A 25,426-nucleotide genomic window follows, 5' to 3' on the forward strand; every position below is an offset into this window, starting at 1 on the left:
CGAACTTAATGCAAATCACAGGCCACACAACGGTGCCAGCCTGTGACAGTGATCCTGGTCATCACTTAGCTCCAGCCAGTTATTCAGTGGAAAAAGTGGAGCAAGTTGTGAGTAGTGCAGCATTTGGGAAGGAGTGGATGTGGACAGGTGATGGGGAATACAAACTGAAAACACCTACCTGTCTTTCTGGCTCTCAGTGCTTCAAGTAGGTCAACAGCAGCCTTTTCTCCCAGGACATTGTTTCCAAGGTCAATCTCCTTTAAGTGGGCAGAGTATTTGATCAGGCTGACCAGAGAAAGTGACAAAGCAAAATGCTGTTGTACCAAGCATGGTTACACAAAGAAACGCAATCCAGTTATTTTGGAGTATGCCCTTTATCCTTTTTTTTTTTAAGATCCTCTCCACTGCCCCCTCCCCTCCCTCCCAAAGATGCGGCACTGACCCAATTTGAAACTGAAGACATCCTGAATACAGTTTTTTCCCCCAATTTAATCTTTCTAGCTTTGGGTGCCTCTCCTAAGTAAGCTGGTACGATAAGGATTTAGTTGCCTTAAATATTCCATGCATTTATTTATTCAAAAGATATGGCATGTTATTGCACAGTGCTTCTCACTCTTTTAGATCTTACACACCAGTAAAACGTCAGATGACTGGGGGGACAGATAAGCATCACTTTGGCAACTTTTGATATGTCTAATAACGTTCACCTAGTAACACTATAGAAGAACATATATTTTTATATAAAATTAGGAAGAGTACAGTCTCAAAATAAAGGATATTTTATTTTTAAATTGAGTTTTTAAAAACGTTTATTTATTTGGTTGTGTTGGGTCTTAGTTGCGGCATGCAGTATCTTCCGATGAGGCACACAGACCCTCTAGTTGTGGGGCATGGGTTCAGTAGTTGCAGCACATGGGTTTAGCTGCTGTGTAGCATGTGGGATCTTAGCTCTCCCGCCAGGGACTGAACCTGTATCCCCAGTGTTGCAAGGTGGATTCCTAACCACTGGACCACCAGGGAAGCCCCCAAGGTTAGTTTTTTAAATGAAATAAGTTTAGCTTTATGAAAAATGAACACTCTACCTATCTTTATTTTTCTAGTCTCTTTGAGGATCATTGAAACTTCATTCATTTCCTGGCCTTGGCCTGCCAAGTGGACTTAGGGAATCTCTGGCATTGTAAGTGGGCATGGAATCTGGGTGAGGTCCTAGGATCTGAAGTCCTGGGCTCTGGATCAGCTTTTATCTTTTGTCAATCCTGTGATCATGGGCAGGCCACATGCCATCTTGGGTCTTACCTTCCTCAACTGTAAATTTGGCCTCAAAAGCATGAGTTTGCCTATTTCACAAGGTGTGGAAAAATAGAATGAAGCCATTTTTATGAAAGCATCTTGCAAAATGCAATACCAATGATGCTATTAATTCTGGGTGCATAGTTACTAAGTGCACATTAAGTGCCTGACATTGCAGGGACTAAAAGCAATTTAACACATGGTCTTGGGACTTCCCTGGTGTTCTGGTGATTAGGAATCCCCTTCAGCTGCCAATGCAGGGGACATAGGTTTGACCCCTGCTCCAGGAAGATTCCACACGCCATGGAGCAACTAAGCCTGTGTATCACAACTACCGAGCCTGTGCTCTGCAGCAGTAGAAGCCACCATGGTGAGAAGCCTGCACGCTGCAACCAGAGAGCAGTTCCCACTTGCTGTAACTAAAGAAAGCAGGAAGGAAGACCCATGGCAGTCAAAACTAAATAAATAAGTAAATAAATAAAATAAAAACAACCCATGGCCTGTACTCTGAAAGAAATTATTATAACTATCAATAAAACAATTTTAAGCCTTAACCATGTGCTGGGGATATGAAATTTCAGTCGGGGTCAGTAGTGAATGCAAGGCCATTCTGTTGCTTTCTGTACACATTTTCTATTGATTGAGGAGCCAGAATTCAAAGCCAGGGCTGAATGGTCCTGCCAGACTCTGCCTCTCGAAGATCTCGCTCCCAAGGAAACAGCCTGCCTAATCAAGACTTGACAGGCTTTGGCTTCCTGAACTGCCTGGCTGTGTCCAATTCCTTCAGAGAAGATGAGGGAGAGCTGGGATGCTTCAAGGAGGAAACGGAGAAAGAGAAGCACCAAAGGAGAATGGAGGGTGTTGAAGACAAACTTTACAACTCAACAATTCTATACCTAGGACTGATTCCGGAGGCCATGGATTTAACCACTATACTACACAGGCCTCACAAGAGCTTTGGTTTTACGGAGCATTCACTATGCATCAGATGCGATCACGGCCACCCACATGTTTAGGTACTGTGCTTGGCACAAAGGGGCCTTCCAAGGGTATGAGTGGGCTGAAAGCCAGCCAAGGTCTGTTTGCCAAGTCCTGGGCATGAAGCATAGACCTGGAAGGGATAACTTCCTCTGACTCATTGGTGAGAGGAAGTGCCTTTTAATTCCTGTACCCAAAGGGGCTCTTTTTCTAACTCATATAGAGGTGCTAGCTGGAGCCTGAGGCACTATATTTAGCACCTCATATATGATCTCATTTACCCTACAACAATCTCTTTAGTTAGACATTGTTAGTATCCCCAATTTTACAAATGAGGGACTGAAATACAGAGAGGCTATTTAACTTGCCTGAGATTAAACTGTGACACAGGGATGTGAAAGTAGGCAGTTTGCTTGAAAATAACCATGAAGTATGATTCAAATATACCAAGAAAATGTTTTAATTTTCAGTAGTTCTTAATATTTACAGTTTAAAAAAGAGAACAAAGAGATCTAAGTATTTAGTGTCAGAACTAAAAAAAAAAAGAAAAAAAGCATGCAAAAGGAATTCCTGGTCCTGGTGCACATTGTTAAGTTGTATTTATAACCCTGTCACACACGGCCAGCAGCTGCACAGGACCCTGTGCTCAGAAGGGCTCCTCACTTGGTTTAGTGCTCTGTCATCCTCTTGAAATTCTTAATAATATTTGAACAAGGGCCCATGAGTTTCCATTTGCACTAGGTCCCTGCAAATTCTGTAGTCATTTCCTGTTGTCGTGTCTAGTGGGGTCAGAGCAGAAAGTAAAATCTGACAGCCAGCTTTAAGTAATTGTATTGTTCTGTCAGCCCTAGAGACCACTGTTAGAGGAATCCTGGTCAGAGGGAGGTGTGGTTCATGAGATGGGGAACCAGCAGGGTTCCTGCACCCAAACCAGCCTTTGAGTTTCTGCTTTGAAGTCAAATCCTCTGATACTGCCTTTTGGGGGTAGGCTTAAGCAGCAGAGCTAGGTAAAGACTCATTACACACAAAAGGCATGATATCTCTTGACCCTGGATCAGTTAATCTGAAGGTGAGGCTAGACCCAGGTGCTACCAAGGGTGCATAGTGCCAGTAGGCAGGCAATTGGTTAGTGTCCCATGATCTCCATCACCAAACCTTACCCCAACATAAATGCATATGCATAAGGCACCCCAAGTAAACATTTAATTAAGCAGACCCATGAAGCTGACTTTGCTAGCAGGCCCCCTCACAAGTCCCTTGCCTCCTCATTCATCCACTGAGCTCCTCCTTTGTAAATCCTCAGGACATTCAATGATAAAAGGTGAGGAGCCATAAATCTGTTCTTCAAAGTTCTCCTGGAGCCTGTTTGCTCATCCTCCAACTTGCTCTACAGCTGGCCCAGAACTGGACTTGCCAGAGTGTGGGTGGAGGGTTGTGAAGATGGTGCTTCTACTTCCAGGGCACCAGCCTGTCAGTTATCATAGAGCTGAAGAAGGAAAATGAGTGTTAGACCTGCAGATAAAGAAATATGGAGGGGAGCTATCCTTGAGGTGACTATGCAGCTTACTTCAGAAGTCACACCAGAAAATAACACACGATATAGAGTGAGGCTAAAAAGCCCCAGAGAAGATGAATGATACAAGGACCATAGATATTAAATTTGGTCTAAGCTGTCTTTATGAGTTTATGTTGTAGGTCACTAGAGTAGTAAAGAGAAAGTCTTAAAGGCAGATAAAGAAAAAGACAAATTATGTTCAAAAGAAAAAAGATAAAAAGTAACTTCAGACTTCTTTTCAGAAACAATGGAAGCAGAAGACAGTGGAGCAACATCCTGAAAGTATTAACTGTCAGTCAAGTGTTCTACATCCAGGAAAAAATCTTGAAAAATGAAGGCAAACATACTACACATACTACAACTCAGAGAAGTCATCACAAGTAGGTCAGGACTATAAGAAATCTATGAAGAAAGTCCTTTAGATAAAAGGAAAATGATACTAGTGTTGTCTTTGGCAACACATATACTAAAATTGGAACAATAGAGATTAGCATGGCCCCTGCACAAAGATGAGGCACAAAAACATAAAATGTTAAAAAAAAAAAAGGGGGGGGGGAATGATACTAGAGAGAAATTTGGATACATCCAAAGGAAAGAAGAAGACTAGAAATGGTAAATGTGTAAATAAGTATAAAACACTTTCCCTTCTTTTTAAGAAAATATTAACTGCTTAAAATAAATGTAATGATAATATGTTTGGGGATTTATAACATTTATAATAGTAAAATATATGATAACAGTAAAACAAAGAATGAGAGGGAATGGAAATGTACTGTTGTAAGATTCTTAAACTATAAGTGAAATAGTATATTACTTGAAGGTTAATTGTAATAAACTAAAATGAATAGTGTTAACATTAGAGCAACCACTAAAAAAATACAAGTATAGCTAATGGAACAATAAAAGAGATAAAAATGGAATTATAAATATTAATCAAAAAACAGGCAGAAACATAGTTTAAATTGAACAAAAAAATACATGAGACAAAGAAAACAAATAACATGATGGTATGTTAAAATTCAGTCATATTGATAATCATATTAAATACAGCTGTCTAGATAAACAACAATTAAAAGACAGAGGTTGTCCAAATAGGTTTTTTTTAAAAAATAAGATCTCAACTATATGCTGTTTATAAGAATTTAGATAAAAAATATAGATAGGCTCAAAGTAAAAGGACAGAGACAGATATATCATGCTAATATCAATCAAAAGAAGATTGGAGTGGATATATTAATATTAGTCAAGCTAGATTTCAGAGATGGGAATAAGACCAGAGAGAAGAGAAAAATATTACTAGGGATTTCAAATTGATAATGAGGGTCAATTCTTCAAGAGACTTAAGAACCCTTAAGCACCTAATAACGGTGCTTCAAAATACATGAAGTAAAATTGATTAAACTGCAAGGAGATATTTGTTGTTGTTGTTCAGTCTCTAAGTCATGTCTGACTCTTTGCAATCTCATAGACTGCGGCATGCCAGGCCCTCTGTCCTCCACTCTCTCCTGGAGTTTGCTCAAATTCATGTTCATCGAGTCGGTGATGCTATCTAACCATCTTATCCTCTGCTGTTCTATTCTCCTTTTGCCTTCAAAGTTTCCCAGCATCAGGGGCTTTTCCAATGAATCAGCTCTTTGTATCAGGTGGCCAAAGTACTGGAGCTTCAGCTTCAGCATCAGTTTTTCAATGAATATTCAGGGTTGATTTCCTAGAGGATTGGCTGGTCTGTCCTCCTTAAAGTCCAAGGGGCTCTCAAGAGTCCCCCAGCACCACAATTCGAAAGCATCGATTCTTTGGCACTCAGCCTTCTTTATGATCCAGCTCTCACATCCGTACATTACTGGAAAAACCAAAGCTTTAACTATACGGACCTTTGTTGGCCAAGTGATGTCTCTGCTTTTTAATACACTGTCTAGGTTTGTCACAGCTTTCCTTCCAAGGAACAAGTGTCTTTTAATTTCGTGGTTGCAGTCACTGTCTGCAGTGATTTTGGAGCCCAAGAGAAAAAAACCTGTCACTGTTTCCACTTTTCTCCCTTCTGTTTGCCATAAAGTGATGGGACCAGATGCCCAGACTTGAGCTTTTGTTAATGTTGAGTTTCAAACCATCTTTTTCACTGTCCTCTTCCAGTCTCATCAACAGGCTCTTTAGTTCCTCTTCACTTTCTACCATTAAAGTGTATCATCTGCACATCTAAGACTGTTGATATTTCTTTCAGCAATCTTGATTCCACCTTGTGATTCATCCAGCCTGGCATTTTGCATGAGTTCTCTGCAAATAAGTTAAATGAACAAGGTAACAATATACAACCTTGTTGTACTCCTTTCCCATTTTAAACCAGTCAGTTGTTTTATGTCCAGTTCTAACTGTTCCTTCTTTGCCCACATACAGGTTTCTCTCAAGACAAATAAGGTAGTCTGGTACACCCATGTCTTTAAGAATTTTCTAGTTTGTTGTAATCCACACAGTCAAAGGCTTATCATAGTCAATGAGGCAGAAGTAGATGTTTTTCTGGAACTTCCTTGTTTTCTTAATGATCCAAGGAATGTTGGCAATTTGATCTCTGATTCCTCTGCCACTTTGAAACCCAGCTTGTACATCTGGATGTTCTTGGTTCACACATTGCTCAAGACTAGCTTGAAGGATTTTGAGCATAACCTTGCTAGCATATGAAATGAGCATAATTGTATGGTAGTATGGACATTCTTTGACATTGTCCTTCTTTGGGATTGGAATGAAAACTGATCTTTTTCAGTCCTGTGGCCACTGCTGAGCTTTCCAAATTTGCTGACATGTTGACATTTTAAAAATCACAATTCTCTCTATCTCAGTAATTTATACAGCAAGTTAACAGAAAATTTGTAAAGATACAGCAGACGTTACAACACTTGAACAACACTGCTGACCAACTTGACCTAACTGACATTTATGGAACATTTTCTTCCAATAATAGCAGAATACACATTCTTTTCAAGTGCACATGGAAGATTTACATGATCATAAATTTTGATCAATTGGGTCATAAAACTTGTATGTTTTCTACCCACAGCATTTACTTAGAAATCAACCAAAGAAAAATATATGAAAATTTAACAAATATGTGAAAACTAAACAGCACTCTTCTAAATAACCCATAGGTCAAAGAAAAAATCAAGAGGGCAATTAGAAAATAGCTTGAGTTGAATGAAAATAAAGATACAATATATCAAAATTTGCAGGATGCAACAAAAGAATAGTTCAGTTCAGTTCAGTCACTCAGCTGTGTCTGACTCTTTGCAACCCCGTAGACTACAGCACTCCAGGCCTCTCTGTTCATCACCAACTCCCGGAGTTTACTCAGACTCATGTCCATTGAGTCGGTGATGCCATCCAATCAGCTTATCCTCCATCATCCCCTTCTCCTCCTGCCCTCAATCTTTCCCAGCATCAAGGTCTTTTCAAATGAGTCAGCTCTTCACATCAGGTGGCCAAAATACTGGAGTTTCAGCTTCAACATCAGTCCTTCCAATGAATACCCAGGACTGATCTCCTTTAGGATGGACTGGTTGGATCTCCTTGCAGTCCAAGGGACTCTCAAGAGTCTTCTCCAACACCACAGGTCAAAAGCATCAATTCTTCAGTGCTCAACCTTCTTTATAATCCAACTCTCACATCCATACATGACCACTGGAAAAACCATAGCCTTGACTAGACGGACCTTTGTTGGCAAAGTAATGTCTCTGCTTTTTAACATGCTGTCTAGGTTGGTCATAACTTTTCTTCCAAGGAGTAAGCGTCTTTTAATTTCTTGGCTGCAGTCACCATCGGAGTGATTTTGGAGCCCAGAAAAATAAAGTCAGCCACTGTTTCCACTGTTTTCCCATCTTATTTCCCATGGAGTTATGGGACTGGATGCCATGATCTTAGTTCCCTGAATGTTGAGCTTTAAGCCAACTTTCTCACTCTCCTCTTTCATTTTCATCAAGAGGCTTTTTAGTTCCTCTTCACTTTCTGCCATAAGGGTGGTGTCATCTGCATATCTGAGGTTATTGATATTTCTCCCAGAAATATTTCTCTTGATTCCAGCTTGTGCTTCATCTAGCCCGGCGTTTCTTATTATGTACTCTGCATATAAGTTAAATAAGCAGGTGACAATATACAGCCTTGATGTATTCCTTTCATGATTTGGAATCAGTCTGTTCCTTGTCCAGTTCTAACTGTTGCTTCCTGACCTTTATACAGGTTTCTCAAGAAGCAGGTCAGGTGGTCTGGTATTCCCATCTCTTAAAGAATTTTCCACAGTTTATTGCGGTCCATACAGTAAAAGGCTTTGGCATAGTCAATAAAGCAGAAATAGATGTTTTTTCTGGAACTCTCTTGCTTTTTTGATGATCCAGCAGATGTTGGCAATTTGATTTCTGGTTCCTTTGCCTTTTCTAAATCCAACTTGAACATCTGGAAGTTCACGGTTCACATATTGCTGAAGCCTGACTTGGAGAATTTTGAGCATTACTTTGCTAGCGTGTGAGATGAGTGCAAGTGTGCAGTAGTTTGAGCATTCTTTGGGATTGCCTTTCTTTGGGATTGGAATGAAAACTGACCTTTTCCAGTCCCGTGGCCACTGCTGAGTTTTCCAAATTTGCTAGCATATTGAGTATACTTAGCATTAATATAAATATTTATATTTGAATTAAAAAGGTTTAAAGTCAATAACTTAAACTTCTACCTTAATAAACTAGAAAGAGAGGAGAGCATATTATACCCAAGGTAAGCAGGATAAAAGAAATAATTTTTAAAAAAAGAATAAATCAAGAAAATTAAATAAAGAGAAACATTAGAAAAAGCCAAAAGTTGTTTTTTTGTAAAGATCAATATAACTGACAAATTTCCAATCAGATTAATTGGAAAGGAGAAAACAAATCAACAATTTCAAACTTGAAAGAAGAGATATCACTACAGATCCCACATGAAAAAGATTATAAGAAAATATATGAATAACTTGATGCCAGTAAATTAGAAAACTTAAATGACATGAACAAATTTCTTGAAAAGACACAAAGTTTTACTTAAAAAAGAAAAAAGCCAAAACAGCCATCTATCGATTAAAAAATTGAAGTTGTAGTTTAAATATCTATCCATAAAGAAAATTCTAAGTCCAGATATCTTCACCATTGAATTCTATCAAATATTTAGTGATGAAATAATGCCAATTCTACACAACTTATTTCATTAAGTAGAAGAGGAGGAAACATTTCCTAATTCATTCTGTGAGGCCAAAATTACCCAGATCTGCAATACCAGCTGAAGACATTACAAGAAAAGTATAGACTAACATCCTTCATGAACATAGATACAAAAATTATTTTCTTTTTTTAATAAAAAAAAAATCTTTTTTGGCTGCGCTGGGTTTTCACTGCTGTGTGTGGGCTTTTCTTGAGTTGCGGTGAGCAGGAGCTAGTCTTTGCTGCAGCATGAGGGCTTCTCATCATGGTGGCTTCTCTTTTTGCGGAGGACGGGCTCTAGAGTGTGGGCTCAGTAGTTATGGCACATGGGCTTAGCTGCCCCATAGCACATGGAATCTTCCCAGACCAGGGCTTGAACCTGTTATCTCCTGCATTGGCAGGCAGACTCTTAACCACTGGACCACCAGGGAAGTCCAATGCAAAAATGCTTAACAAAATGTTAGCAATATACTAAAAGGATAGTACATTAGCAATATAGTAAATCTAGTGCTGTATTACGGGTTAACAAAACTAAGTTTATTAATATATTTACTATAAAAAAATACCAGCAAAGCTATCCAAGTTGTAAATCTTCTCATCCTTCCTGAATAAGGAAATACATTAGAGAAAGAATTTATTACTTTATAAATAGGGACTTCCCTGGTGGTTCAGTGGTTAAGAATTAGCCTGCCAACACAGCAGATGTGGGTTGGATCCTTCATCTGGGAACCAATATCCCATGGGGCAACTAAACCCCTGCACCAAAACTACTGAGGCTAAGCTCTAGAGCCTGCAAATCACAACTATTGAAGCCTGTGCACAGCAACGAAGGAGTGCAGACAAAAACAGATAAATATACAAATAATTATTTTTTAAAAATAGCTTTCAATCAAGCCCTCAAGCCCCAAATCTTGGCTGTGCTCTATTGCCCTTGATTGCCCCAAGATGCTATAAGTACTTATGTCCTAAAATGGTATAGCCTAGAGCCAATCCAGAAAGCTTTCTCACAGGGCTTCACATGCTCACTTATGGCGTGGCCTACTGGGTATGCATTTTCAGGAGAGTGGACAGGGAGACAACCAAGGGTGAGAAGATAAAAGGGGCAAGGAATATTCTGTTTTCTAAAAACTTCTGAGAATAGCTCTTTCTCCTTTTAAGGAGGTTGGGACAACTTTGTAATCAAACACAAAGGAGTGTCCACTCTTGAGTAGGCTGCCTTTCTTCCTCACGTCACATTGCTTAGATTTACATTATATCCTGACCATAGGGAAGAAAAATCTGGAAGTCATACCTCTTGCCTTGCCTTAGCTGTCAATTTTTTAAAATGGGGCTTCTAATGAGGTCTTCAAGACCCATTTGTGGGCTAACATACAACTATCTGCCATGTCATTTTTATGATTTCAGGCCTTCCCACAGATCAGGTACCAAAGACAAGACAGATCACTGCTTTCCTCTCAGCTGAAAATCTCACTTGGCACCACTAACAAGCTGCAATTAAATGATTGTCCCCATGATTTAACCCAAGCACCTTGTTTTGGAAGGTGAACAAGTAAAGCATTTTAATTTTCAACTCACCATGTTAATATTTGAGTGAATTCCAACAAGTCATTTTCTCCTTCTTTTCCCTTTCCATCTATGCCATTATCTGCCAAATACAGCTTCACTAACCAAGGACCAGTTTCAATCAAATCTTTAATTTTTTTCTTGATTCCTGTAGGAAGATCAGAGTATTTGATTATTTTTAGGCAATAGTTCTCCCATTTCACCACCTTAATTGATTTTAGTTTTTAAGATTATACTGATCTAACTTGTGTGAGTAGATGCATTTAGCAACATAGTGAAAGAAATGCATATAACTTAAGAAGTCCTTTAAAAAATACTCAGAATATCCTTTTTCTTTATAATCGCAAGCTCTCTATGAATGAAAAATCTCATTTAAGATTTAAATTGTTGCCTTTACTTTGGCTAGAGAGAAAATTAACATCTCTGGAAATTTCTCAGTAGAAGGTGTTGTCTGTTGATTCTGAAGAAGTGGTAGCCCTTTTATCAGGTTGGTGAATACATAACTGCAGTTTTGGACCATAAATTTTAAATCATTATAACTAGGGTGAAACACATCTTTATTAATCAAAATAGGAACCATTATAAAATCAACACATTTTTGCCAACGAGAAATAAGTTTGCTTATTCCTGTAGCATAAGAATCTGTGAATAGGATTCGATGAATTCTTTCTTGGAAAGCATCTTCTATTTCCTGCTGGTTGTGGAAGCATTTTCCCTGCAAAAAGTTGTCTAGATGCTTGAAGAAGTGGTAGTCAGTTGGCGAGAGGTCAGGTGAATATGGAGGATGAAGCAAAACTTCGTAGCCCAATTCATTCAACTTTTGAAGCATTGGTTGTGCAACATTTGGTTGGGCATTTTCATGGAGAAGAACTGGGCCCTTTCTGTTGACCAGTGCCATTTTGCAAGTGTTGCAGCGTTTGGATTATCTCATTGATTTGCTGAGCATACTTCTCAGCTGGGATTCAGAGAATAGTAGTGGATCAGACAGGCAGCAGACCACGAAACAGTGACCATGGCCCTTTTTTGAGTGCAAGCTTGGCTTTGGCAAGTGCTTTGGAGCTGCTTCTTGGGCCAACCGCTGAGGTACTCATTGCTGATTGTTATATACAATCCACTTTTTGTCACACATCACAATCCCATTGAGAAATTGTTCATTATTGTTGTGTAGAATAAGAGAAGACGACTCTTCAAAATGATGACTTTTTGATTTGTGGTCAGCTCATGAGGCACCAACTTATCAAGCTTTTTCACCTTTCAAATTTGCTTCAAATGCTGAATGACTGTAGAATGGTTGACACTGAGTTCTTTGACAATTTCTCGTATAGTTGTAAGAGGATCAGCTTCGATGATCCTCTCAGTTGGTCCCTGTCAATTTCCGATAGCCAGCCACTGTGTTCTTCATTTTCAAGGCTCTCGTCTCCTTTGCAAAAGTTCTTGAATACTGTATGTTAGCAGTTCCTGAGCCAAATGTATTGTTAATGTTGTGACTTGTCTCTGCCACTTTATGACTCATTTTGAACTCGAATAAGAAAATCATTCAAATTTGCTTTTTGTCTAACATAATTTCCATAGTCTAAAATAAATATGAAATGAACAGCTAGTAATAAGTCATTGACAAATAAACAAAAAGAAATACATATTAAAATGATGTATAACATAACCACATTTATTTAAGAATGTATTCCAATATGAAATGGCAAATTTCAACAATGCAAAACTGCAATTACTTTTGCACCAACTTAATACAAGGATTCAGCCTTCTAAAAGAGCCTGCATAGTTATCACATTTTTTTGAGTTCTAGAAGGACAAATTTGGAGGAAGAATCATCCTGCCTGAGTTCAGTGATCCTGGAGTCTGGTTCACCCTCATTCTATATAGCTTTCACAAAATTCACATTTTGGGGGGTATTTAATTTTTATTGGAGTGCAGTTGATTCACAATATCATATTCACATTTGATTTATAAGTTTAGGAGTTTGGCAAAGGAAAAAAAAAACAGGAAGGGGATGGAGAAAGAGAAAAGAGTTACAGATATAATCCTGGTTTATCCACTCGTAAGTGAGATGAGACAGCTGAATCTCCAGTTAGGAAGCTGATCACTTCCCCCAGGGCCTCCAAGAGTTTGTAGGTAAATGCTTTGTGGGCACTGTGACCCTGGGAATCCCAGCCAACTACTTCACGAGAGGCTTGGCTGAAAACCAATGACCTGTTCCAAAGTCAGGAAAGAAAACGCGTGGAACTTAGATTTAACATATATCTATATATTGTCTTGTGTTGGCAGTTCAGAGGATTATAAAGGCTCACTTAGGGACTTTCTTGGTGGTCTGGTGGTTAACACTCTGCACTTCCAATGCAGGGGGTGTGGGGTGGATCCCTGGTGGGGAAACTAAGATCCCCACATGCTGCCTGACCAAAAAAGAAAGAAAGAAAGAATGAAGAAATGAAAAGGGAGATTTTAAAGGCTTATTTAAGGAATTTCCTGGCATTCTAGTGGTTAGGACTCAGCGTTTTCATTGCCATGGCCTGGGGTTCAATTCCTAGTCAGGAACTAAGATCCCACAAGCTATGCATCAAAAAAAAAAAAAGCTCATTTAGCTACACACTAATTTTGCCTGACATACTGACTTGAGAATCTAACCCCAGGGCTGGATGGGACTCTTCTGTTCTTGAATTCATTCAGCATTCAACACATATTTTTGAGCTCCTATTATGTGCCAGCCACAGTTCTAGCTGCTGGGAATTTAACAGAGAGCAAAAGAGACAGAACTTACTACCCTCATGAAGCTGAGGCAGTACGTTACCTACTGTGTGGGAAGAGCAAGGAAGAGACGAGAGTGGATGATAACTCAGGGTATGTTTTCAAGTCATGAAAGATAACTGACTTTTTAGGGAAAGATGACAAATGTGGACATCAGATCATTCCAACTTGCCAGTTTAAAAATAAAAGCATGCTTTTAAAAAAGATTCAACTGGTTTATTTGGATATAAATGTAATCTGCTGAGTTACTGAAGGAAATAGGATTTATTTTCCTTCAAAACATAGTTAGAGGGATGACAACAAGCCCATCCTTTAGTTTTACTGAAGATAAGCCTAACTGGTCCACACCTCATTTGTCCTTACATTCAGGTTATGAGAATGATAGCTAATGACAGCCATTATGAATAATATAACAGTGCTAATGTCCTAGCACAGTATCTGGCACACCATAGGTATTTAATAACTGTTTCTTGAATAAATGAGTGAATCAATGAATAAGTGTAACCATGTTGCAGAAAATTTTATCTCACCATTCATTGTATTTCCAAGCCTGGTGTAGTTAGTGCCTTGAGACAACTCATGAACATGAACAAAGTATGATTTTTCTAGTTTGGACATATCTTCACAAATGTAAATGCCTTTGAGAAGCTGACTACCCAGAATGATTAACAATGCGGATACTGATTGCATGTGGCACTCATTTCTGTTTGCCCCCTCCTGGCATGCCAGAAAGCAGCAGTGATGAAGCATGAGGCCAAAGGGGCCAAGGCCAAAGGCCAAATTCCTGTGCAGCTGCTCAGCTTTGCAAGGAAAGAAACAAAATGGTCTCAGTCAGTCATCACCCTGCACCGAGCTAGCGTGGCATAACTGTGCAGTTGGAGAGGAAGGAGGCTCCCAAGCTTGTGATTGTCCTGGTCCAGCTTGCATCCCCATGGGTAAAACAATCCAAATCTCACTCCAGCTGGTGGTAAGAAAGGTAATAATGTCATCTGGGCCCATGAAAAATAACCAGTTTAGAAAATGCTAGTCCAAGGCACTCTCTAGAATTTAGACCTCTAGGGAGTCCCACATGCCTGTTAGAAGGTAGGAAGGCTAATGCTGCCTTAGGTCAGGGATTTCCTGCTCCAAGACCCTAACTAAATTTCAAGCAGAACCAAATTCTTTTCTTTGAATGGGAAACAAATTCCTTGGAGTAAGAGTAAGTCCATGCTCAGCTCCTGGTAATACTTGATCCACCCCAGTTGTATTCACTCCAACCTAGTTTTACCTAATCTTACACTTCTTTAAATAAAAACAAGCTCACCAACAACGACCACTTTACGTGACCCTCCTCTGCCTCAGAGACCTTAGTAGTGGTATAGTGATGCCTGCTGTGCCTGAGACAGAGTGGTGTACTGAAATGAGAAGAATCTCCAGGTTTGAAACCTCTCTGAAAAATAGTGTGTGACTCCCCAGAAAGTCACTTAACTCCTCTGAACCTAAATGTCCCCATCGCTGACATATAGATCATAATACTCATATCCTGGGCTTCCCAGTTGGCACTGGTGGTAAAGAACCTGCCTGCCAATGCAGGAGACATAGAGATGCATAGTTCGATCCCTGCGTTGGGAAGATCCCTTAGAGGAGGGCACAGCAACCCACTCCAGTATTCTTCCTGGAGGATCCCACGGGCAGAGGAGCCTGGCGGGCTATAGTCCATAGGGTTGCAAAGAGACACGACTGAAGCGACTTAGAACACACACATGCACTCATATCCTAAATGCATTGTGAAGACTGACTTGGGAAGCATGGTGGAATAATGACTGTAGAGTCATGTAGTGCACAGCAAATATTACTGCCTAGCTTTCCAGCTTCATTTCTGGAGTGTGTGTCATTGAAATCCTTGGGTGGGTACAACCTGATGGAGAACCTCCACGTATAAAATGTCCCCACTTCTGCCAGTGCCTCCCTGAGGGTCAGATACATGTTTCTGACCACTGTGTGCCTCACCAGGGAGTCATACCACAGATGCAATGTAGATTTGCCCTACCTGCAGCTTCCTCCCATTTTTTCTTCAATTACTCTCTGAGATTCCCCAGCTTTTCCTGATTCCAGAACCTTTCTTAACACCCTCACTAGGTCCTGTCAGTTCTCCCTCCTAAATATATCTAGACTATATATTTCCATCACTGCAGTCTCAGTTCTGCCCTCTATCTTCTTTTGCCTGATCTACTGTAATAGCCTCCAAATTAGTCTCCCATTGTTCCAATGTCCAACTCTAAAACAAGTGCTGCAAAGCTGCTGGAGATTCTTTTTAAAAATCCAGCTCTTATTATGTCACTGTCTTGTTTCAAATGCATCATGGCTCCCTCTCTGCACACAGAAGAAAGTCCCGTTCCTTAACAACATTGGTGGCTTTTGGCCATTCGTGTCCACTGGCCTCCAGCCCTCTCCCCTGACCACTCTGCAGGGAATGTCACACTTTCCAGATGCTGAACGCTCCAGGCACTTTCACCCCCGAGCCTTTTCTCACCTGGTTCCCTTTGCCTAGAATGCTCTCTCTTTCAAAGTTGATGAACCTCTTCTCATTCCTTCCAGCTGCTGGGCTGTGCTGTGCTAAGTCGCTTCAGCTGTGTCCGACTCTTTGTGACCCTGTGGACTGTAGCCTGCCAGGCTCCTCTGTCCGTGGAATTCTCCAGGCAAGAATACTAGAGTGGGCTGCCATGCCCTCTTCCAGGGCATCTTCCCCACCCAGGGATCAAACCTGTGTCTCTCTCTCCTCCTGCATTGGCAAGCAGGTTCTTTACCACTAGCACCACCTGGGAAGCCCCATTCCTTCCAGTGAGAGCTCTGTTTCCCCTATAAGCCCACACCAAAGATCAAGTGTAAATTTTCATGGAGCCAGAAATTCCCATCTAGCATCTTCTGAGACCAACAGATGGGTATCACACATTTCGGTGGGCATCAGAATGTGAACCATTACTCAATGTTCATCTGTGGATGCCAGGTCCCGGTAGGACCTTCTTCTTGAAGTTGGCTTTTGTTTTTCTTAACTTATTAAAACAGCTTCTTTCCATAAAGGAGTATGTGTGATTTTCTGCGTGATTACCAGAGGTTTATCAGCCAGAATATAAATCCTATTGATTGCAAGACTTAAGGAAGCAAAGTGTAATTAGTGCTGGGTGATTCACACCTTGGACCTTGGAACCTGTCCACAAAGATTCCATTGTCTAGCTATCACTCAGGATAAAATCTTAAGTAGAACAATTTCTGGATTATAACCAGTAATTTCCTGACTTGGAACTAATAAAACTGTTTTGAAGATTACATCTTGACTTTTGAACTTGACCCTTGCATTCCTTAAAGTCACTAGCATTCCTATGGTCTGTGGCAATGATATATAGTTTGGGGAAGTGAATTTGCCACCTGAGTGGCTTTAGTACTATAGCACGGGTCTGTCTGGAATAGAAAATGCAACCTACTCCAGTATTCTTGCCTGGAAAATTTCATGGATAGAGGAGCCTGGTGGGCTACAGTCCACGGGGGTGCAAAGAATCAGATACAACTGAATGCACATGCAAGCTTGGAGACTGAGCACGTGTCAGATTTCGCTCCCTGAACACATCTAAGTCGTATGCTGGGGCTCCCAGTCCTAAATCCTTGAGAGTTAAGACAATCCTGGGAACTACGGTGTGGGGCTTGGGCTGGGAAATGAAGCAGACCCAGGGGACAGAGCACTCCTAAGTCCTTGCTGGGTCTTCTGAGAACTTTGAGGGCCTTGAAGTGACATGACATGTCAAGCTGAATGGGGCACAGGGGAGCTGTCTTATTTGCAGATGACTATTTCTGATGACCTCTCAATGATTTTCAGTGTTTAGTCATCCTCTGGATCCTTATGGACCTGACAAGCGTGTGACTAGGGTAGGCCAAGCCAGACCTCACCCACGTGACAGCTGATGTTGTCAAGTTCCTGTAATCATTCATTTGGAAGGAATAGAAAGGGTGTTAGGCTTCTGAATGGGGGTTTTGACTCATACAGTATTGTGTTCAACTTTCCAAGCAGCAGACCAAAAGCCTCGTTTCCACAGAGGCCAGCATAAAAATAGTTCGGCTGTTTCCAATTGGGACCAAATGGAAACCATCTGGACTCCTCACCCAGGAGGTTGATGTAAATCAGCTCAATCTGACTCCTATTTTGAAACATGTAGAACTCTTCTACCAAAGACCAAACTCATCCTCAGACAAATAAACATCCTATGACTGTGAAAATAATTATCCAGTATAGGAAACTGTTTTTTAATTTGCTTTGTGAAGTCTGGATAGCATGGAAACGCTCTACTTTGACAAGAGGCTAGAAAGTAAATAAATACTAGGTACAAAGTGGTTTCTATTGATCCCAGGCACAGAATTCCTTGGGAGACAAAAGACTTTAGTGGCTCCCATTGTCTATTGGATTAAGTCCAAACTCTTGGTCTGGCATGCATTCCTCCTTAAAGTGACCCACCCCTCTTGTCATGTCTACCCTCCCACGTACTCTTGTTCCAGCTAAGATTATAGGCTTGTGGCTTGCATTGCTTTTTTTTTTTAATTTTAAAAATTTATTTATTTATGTCTCTGCTGAGTCTTCATCACCGCTGTATGGGCTTTTCTCTAGTTGTGGCGAGCGGGGACTCCTCCCTAGTTTCCGTGCAGGCTTCTCGTTGCCGTGGCTCCTCTTGTTGCAGAGCACGGGCCATAGAACGCGAGGGCTTCAGCTGTGGTTCCCAGGCTCTAAAGCACTGGTTCAGTAGCTGTGGTGCACAGGTTTAGTTCTTTCTCCGAGTATGGAATCTTCCTGGATTGGGGATTGAACCCATGTCTCCTGCATCAGCAGGTGGATTCTTTACCCCTGTGAGCTGCCGGGGAAGTCCTGCATTGTTTTTTAATTTAAAAAAATTTTTAAATGGTGCTAGTAGATTTTAGAAAATCTACTAAAGAGGGCAAGAGGAAGAAGGGAGAGGAGGAGCACCATAGTAGGTTATCATTTGTTTTATTAGACAGTTGCCATTTGGGAATATTTTCAACCAAGATGCCCTCAGAGAAGTTGGCTGGGGTTCCTCTGGGGATGAGGGGGATCAGTGTGTCCAAGCCAGGTCACCGTACAGAGGACAATCCTTACACTGGGCTGGATGACATCTGAGGGGATAGGACTGTTGAGTCACTATTCAGCAGAAAGACTATATTCACATCAGACAACAGAGCTAGGGCCTGATAATTGTTCTCACTTTACCTTTTCATCTGGCTTTTTTAGATCACTAAATTATATTTTTTTTCAAATTCAGTGAGATTTCACAGAAAAGAAACAAGGATAATTCAAGAACAGAAAAAAAGACCACGCAAGAACAGATTAAAATTGGGGAAGAGAAAGCCAAAGGGTGAAAAGCTTCATCATAAGGGCCTACTACCACAAACTACAAAACAACAACGAAGTGGACTAACACAGAATAACAGAAATTTAGGTTAGCCTCCACGAGGAATTTCCCCAAGAATGCTCATGACACACCCAGTGATCAATCATCTTGTGCTGTCTCCTCGTAACTTCAAAATGTTAAAGCTAGAGTGGAATTAGGAAGCTATGAGCACAAGTCCTTGACTTGCAAAACTGGAGGCTGAGACCATCAGGGCGGGTACTGGGAACGGAATCCTGCTTCCCTACCATTTAGTGCAAAGCGTTAATACTTGGACAGCTTCTCTCTTAGTTCAATCCTGCTCAGAGGTTATGGAGCTGGTGACTTCTTGAAATTCCCTCTAAATTACCCTGTTTCCACCTTTTTTTAACTGGAGCATAATTGCTTTACAAAGTTGTGATGGTCTCTGATGTGCATCAATGCGAATTAGTCATGATTTTACATATGTTCCCTCTCTCTGGAGTCTCCCTCCTCTCCTCATCCCATACTTCTAGGTTGTCACAGAGTGCCAGGCTGGGATCCCTGTGTTATGTAGCAGCTTCCTGCTAGTTATCTATTCTTCACATGATAGTGTATATGTGTCAATGCTCAGTTTGTCCTATCCTCTCCTTCCCCTGCTATGTCCAGCAGACTGTTTTTCTAGATTCCATATATATATATGTGTGCATGTGTGTTAATATACAATATTTGTTTTTCTCTTTCTGACCTACTTCACTGGATAAGGCTCTAGGTTCATCTACCTCACTACAACTGACTCAAATTTATTCCTTTTTATGGCTGAGTAATATTCCATTGTATACATGTACGACAGCCTCTTTATCCATTCATCTGTCGATGAACATCTAGGTTGCTTCCATGTCCTGGCTATTGCAAATAGTGCTGCAATAAACACTGGGCTGCATGTGTCCTTTTGGATTGTGGTTTTCTCAAGGTATATGCTCCATTTCTACCTCTAAGGAATGAGCATAGGAAAAGAGTTTCCAAGCTGAATTTATCAGGTCCTGCCTGCTGTTTATTGCAGATTATTCCCATAATTGTTTTTTTTTTTTGGACTTGCTGAATGTGGCAGAGTCATATTCCTCTGGTGGTTATAGTTTCGGTGGGTATGGCTAAGCTGTTCAGTACTACGTTTATATGAAGCCATCAGACACTGAGTCTTTTTCTCCACTTGAGTTTTTCTATTTGGGGTAATTACTTTAGTAATTACACAGAGCCTATGAAAGGAGGAAGTGATTTACAAGATGAAGGAAGTAAGAGGAATAGTTTAAACAACCACAAAAATACCTTTTTTCCTTTTCTTCCCTGAGGTAGTTTTCACTGTTACAGCCCTGAATGACTCTGTAATCTGGTTCAAAGTTGAACTTCCTCTCTGTCTGGCTGTATGAAAAAAATTAAAAGATTAAAAAAATGATAATTCAAAGTTGCATGCATGGATTTTTGACACTCTTTAATATCATTTATTGCCTTCATTTTATGTATACTTTGGGCAGAGGTATTTCTCATAAAAGAGAATTATCTGTCCCACTGACTTCGCTTCTGTCCTGTCTTTTTCATGTTTCTCCCCTCAAAGGCTTGAAGAAAGTATGCAACCAGGCAGCACCTGAAGAACCAACCTGAGGGCCATGTGTAAATCCTTCTTTCAGTTCCACAGTTGCCCTCTATACCAGTAGCTCCAGTCTCGGGAATTAGTAAGAACATATCAGATTAGAACACATTTTTGGCATATTTAAGTACATATATTGGAGACAACCCTAGTGGCCCAGTGGTTAAGAATCCATCTTCCAAGGTCAGGGACACAGGTTCGATTCCTGGTCCAGAAAGATTTCACATGCCGTGGAGAAGCTAAGTCCATGCGCTACAACTACTGAGCCTGAGCACCCTAGAGCTCCACAACTTCTCAAGAGAAGCCACCACAGTGAGATGCCCTCACACTGCAACTAGAGAGGAACCACCGCCTGCTGCAACTAGAGAACGCCTACATGCAGCAGCAGAGACCCGGCACAGTCAAAAATAAAAACAAACAAATAGATAAAATTATAAAATAAATAAGTACACATTCTGATATATTATCACACTAGGGTCATTCTGGACCCTTCTTTCCCTCTCTCACACCCCACGTCCCATCCACCAGGAAGCAGTGTAGATGCAGAATCTCCTCTGCTGCTGTCCTCGTCTTACCTGGGCGGAACCCTCTCACCTCTCTCCACCACCGCTCATCTGAATGACAACAGCCTCCCAGAAGGTCTCTGTGCCCTCCACCCACACCAAGTCTGTTTGCCACACAGATTGAGCGATCCTTCTCAAACCTAAGTCCTGACTCAGTCCTGATTCCTCTGTGCTTTCCTAGCTAACAAGGCAGGCACGTGACTCCTGGCCCCTGGGACTGCCCAGGCACCTGCTGCTCCTCGTGTGCAGGCCTTGGGGTGTTCCTGGAACACTCCTCATTTATCTGCAGGCTCGCTCCCTCCTCTCCTGTGTCTGTTCACAAATGTCACCTCTTCAAGGAAGCCTATACGCAACCGTCTATTTAAAAGTCACTCTAGGGACTTCCCTGGTGGTCCTGGGGTTAAGAATCTGCCTTGCAATGAGGGTGATGCAGGTTCGATTCCTGGTTGGGAAACTAAGATCCCACATGCCAGGGGTTAACTAAGCTCCTGCGTTACAATTACTGAGCCCACGCACTCTGAAGCCCATGTGACACAATGAAAGATCATGCAACAAAGATCCTGAGTTCTGCAACTAAGACCCAACACAGCCAAATAAATAAATGCTAAGATAAAAATAAAATCACTAAATTCGCATGCCTTTTGGCTCTATAATTCCACTTCTAAGAATTTTCCATATTGCTGTATTTGCACCTGAAAGTGTGTGTGTGTGTTAGCAAACTATAAAGCTATTTGCATTTGAGGATAAAAATAAAATAAAATCACACCCCAACAATTTTTATCTTCCCCAGGTTCCCAAACTGACTTATCTTGATTGTTTTTTTCTTTTTTCCATAGAAGCTATCATCTTATAGTAAACTATAGCTGGTATATATTTATTGTGCTTTTTAAAAGTTGTCCGACTCCCCGCACCCCTCATACATACACAGGTACAATCACACTGTGTTTCCAGCCCTCTCCTCAGGGGCAGGGATCTTTGTTTTATGCTCTAATGTGTGTAAGGAAAGACACAGGTGAACACACACACACATACATATGATGAAGGAAGGAAGGAGCGTTATCCCTAAAATTGCATTTCATACATTACAACAAGTAATTAAGAAAGCAAACTTGTCATTGGATAGTGAGGCATTCATGCCTCCTTAGTGGTCGGCAGCAGAAAGCTTCTGTGCCCATCTCTGGCGAGAAGTCACTAGGAGCCTGGGAGTAGCTCGCAGAACAGGAAAGGAAATCAAACATTTGGGCCTTATGAAACACTGGCCTCAAGACATTTTTGCCTTCAATAACATCCTAGAGGGAAATGGAAAAGTCATAAACAATCTTGTAACTTTTTAGTTTGGTATCTACATGTGTTCATCATAAGTTTTAAAATTTCAAAGAATGAAATTTCTAACATATAGAAAATATTGACATTTAAAAATAAAATCTAGGGTGAGGAGAGGGATAAATTAGGAGTTTGGGATTAACACATACACACTACTATGTATAAAATAGATAATCAACAAAGACCTCCTGAATAGTACATGAAACTATAATCAATATTTCATAATGACCTATAAGGGAAAAAAATCTGAAAAAAGTTATATATGTATATGTAACTGAATCACTTTACATGATTCCCTTTTTTCCTGGTATTTAAATTTTAATAACTCTATAGAATTTTATATTTGAAAGTCATTTATGGGTCATTCTATAATACTTCTCTGTAAAAAAAAATGTTTCATTTACAAAGATTTAAATTTTAAAAATTTGCTGCAATCATAAGCCTCTAAAGTATTAAAAAGTCTTCTGTAGTTATTACTCAATGTTTGCTGCAGCTGCTGCTGCTGAGTCGCTTCAGTCATGTCCAACTCTGTGCGACCCCATAGACAGCAGCCCACCAGGCTTCCCCATCCCTGGGATTCTATGTTTAGATGTATGCAATTGATGAACATGATATATTTTATATATTTTGATAAATCCTAATTAAATACAAAAATAAAATTTTATTGACCACCTCTCCCAAAGAGATGGATGGTGCTGTTTTATTTATTTTTATAATTAATTCATGTATTTATTAAAGAATATCACTGCTGAAATGAAGTCGACTTCAGCATCAGTGCTTTTTCTCTTTTTTATTGCTATAGTTGTAACTGCTGAGAAATCTTATTCATATGAATGGGAATGGAATAATAGGATTGCCAGGTTTACTCTCTCTCGTCCTCCAAATACAGGACACCCAATTAAATGTCAATTTAAATGTCAGATAAACAAAGAATAATCATTTTAAGTGTATCCTAAACATTGGATGGAACATACTTATAATTAATTATTTCCATCTAAAATTCAAATAAATCCTAAGAGTTTTATCACAGCAGTATTATTCAGTTCTTTGAACTCCTGTGTGTGTGTCAATTGCTCAGTCATTTCTGACTCTTCAATCCCATGGGCTATAGCCCATTAGGCTTCTCTGTCCACAAGGTTTTTCAGGCAAGAACACTGGAGTGGGTTGCCATTTCCTCCTCCAGGTGATCTTCTTGACCAAGGGATGGAATCCATGTCTCCTGTGTCTCCTGCATTGCAGGGGGATTCTCTACCTGCTGAGCCATCAGGGAAGCCCTTGAACTCCTGAGTTATGGGCTAAAAACTATATAGTGATTGACCAAAAAAAAATTTTTTTAATGATCTGTCTGTTTATAACTTCAGTTCTCCTTCAATTTTGTTAAAAGCAAAAATTGGGAGCCATGCGACCTGTAAAACATGATTTATTGCTGATTCATTAGAGTCATGCATTTTTTTTTTTAAACACTTGCACTCATATTTTGAACTATCTCTTTGTTTCTGAACCCTAGGGGAGATACTCTGCTCAGACACTGGATGGTGGACAGGCGTGCCTTTCTTTCACAAAGTAGAATGTTCGTTGTGACCAATGATACCAACCACAGGTACTGGGTCATTATGAAAGGTGAGAATCTGGACATTTTAAGAAACCATCCACATTCCCACAAACGTTGCTACTGGGAAGTTTGTGTGTACTCTTTGTCTTAATGTGCTTGGGCTGCTATAACAAAACATCATAGACTGGGTGGCTTATAAACAATAATTATTTTTCACAGTTCGGAAGAGGCTGGGAAGTCCAAGATCCAGGTGCCAGCAGATTCAGTGTCTGGTGAGAGCCTGCATCCTGGTTCACAGATGGCTGTCTTCTTGCTATAATCCCACAAGGTGAAAGGAGTAAGGGAACTCTGGGGTCTCTCTTTTTTTTTTTTTTTGGCTGTCCTGGGTCTTCATTGGGTTTGCCTTATGGCTCAGCTGGTAAAGAATCTGCCTGCAATGTGGAAGACCTGGGTTTGATCCCTGGGTTGGGAAGATCCCCTGAAAAGGGGAAAGGCTACCCACTCCAGTATTCTGGCCTGGAGAATTCCATGGACTGTACAGTCCATGGGAGTCTGTGCACGGGTTTTCTCTAGTTGCAGAGAGCGGGGGCTACTCTCTAGTTGCAATGCTTTGGCTTCTCATCGTGGTGGCTTCTCCTGTTGTGGAGCATAGACTCTAGAGCACACGGGCTTCATTAGTTGCAGCTCGTGGGCTCAGCTGCCCTGCAGCATGTGGAATCTTTCCATGTCTCCTGCATTGGCAGCTGGGTTCTTAACCACTGGGCCACCAGGGAAGCCCACGATTAGTGCTCTTGTCAGAAACCAGAGAGCTTCCTCTGTCTGCCTGCACACACCTAGGAAAGGCCCTGTGAGGACATAGCAAGAGGGTGGCCATCAGCTGGCCATGAAGACAGCTCTTACCAGGAACCAAAGCAGTTGTAACAGATGACCACAAACTTAGTGGCTTAAAATAGTACATGTGTATCATCTTACAGTTCTGGGGATCAGAGTCCAAAATGACTCCTACAGACAAAAGTCAAGGTGTCAGTGGACCTGAATTCCTTTTGGAGGCTCTGAAAAGAACTCGTTTCCTTGTCCCTTCTAGCTCCTACAGGCCACCATGGCTTATGAACCCTTCCTCACGTCACTCCAACCTCTCCTTCCACTGTCACACTTCCTTCTGTCAGACTCTAACTGCCTGCCTCCCTCTTACGACGATCTTTTTGCCATGTGAGCTAACGTAGTTGCAGGTTCTGAAGATTAGGACAGAGACATCTTTGGGGACCTGTTATTCTGTCCCCACACATTCTCAGGAAGAAGAATCTCCATGGATCACTGGGAAGGTCACCTTTAATTGCAAAACAAAGTTTCTTTCTTTTAGGTGGCCCCAAATGAGCCTAGGACCAAGTTTACCATAGCTTACCTTGGAGCAGCTGAGGGGGGTTCCTGGTGTCTGGTGAGGAAGTGACCAGTTGATCTTTCCCCTGCGTCTCTGCATACTCTGCCAGGGGTCTGAGGAGACCCAGAACTCCAGTACATTGCAAGTAATTGCCACCGAGGTGCAGCTCACTGGGGAAGGGGCAAAATACACTGTTTATTTGATATTTTTTCCGCTCTGTCAAATTTAAATTTGAG

The 25,426-nt window shown here is 40.8% G+C and overlaps 1 long non-coding RNA gene and 1 other non-coding gene across 2 annotated transcripts; one reads left to right on the forward strand and one right to left on the reverse strand.

Annotated features, from left to right (window-relative positions):
* Positions 1–271: 271 nt before the first annotated feature.
* On the reverse strand, positions 272–25,240 carry LOC136173550 (uncharacterized). The gene is made up of 4 exons (XR_010664244.1): positions 25,215–25,240; positions 20,056–20,148; positions 10,600–10,735; positions 272–285 (listed from the first exon to the last, which is right to left on the reverse strand). It is a non-coding gene; the product is annotated as an uncharacterized lncRNA (long non-coding RNA).
* On the forward strand, positions 4,266–4,367 carry LOC136173854 (U6 spliceosomal RNA). The gene has a single exon (XR_010664330.1). It is a non-coding gene; the product is annotated as a U6 spliceosomal RNA (small nuclear RNA).
* Positions 25,241–25,426: the final 186 nt, after the last annotated feature.

This window comes from Muntiacus reevesi, chromosome 8 (assembly GCF_963930625.1).
Source record: "Muntiacus reevesi chromosome 8, mMunRee1.1, whole genome shotgun sequence".
In the NCBI taxonomy this organism is placed as follows: Eukaryota; Metazoa; Chordata; class Mammalia; order Artiodactyla; family Cervidae; genus Muntiacus; species Muntiacus reevesi.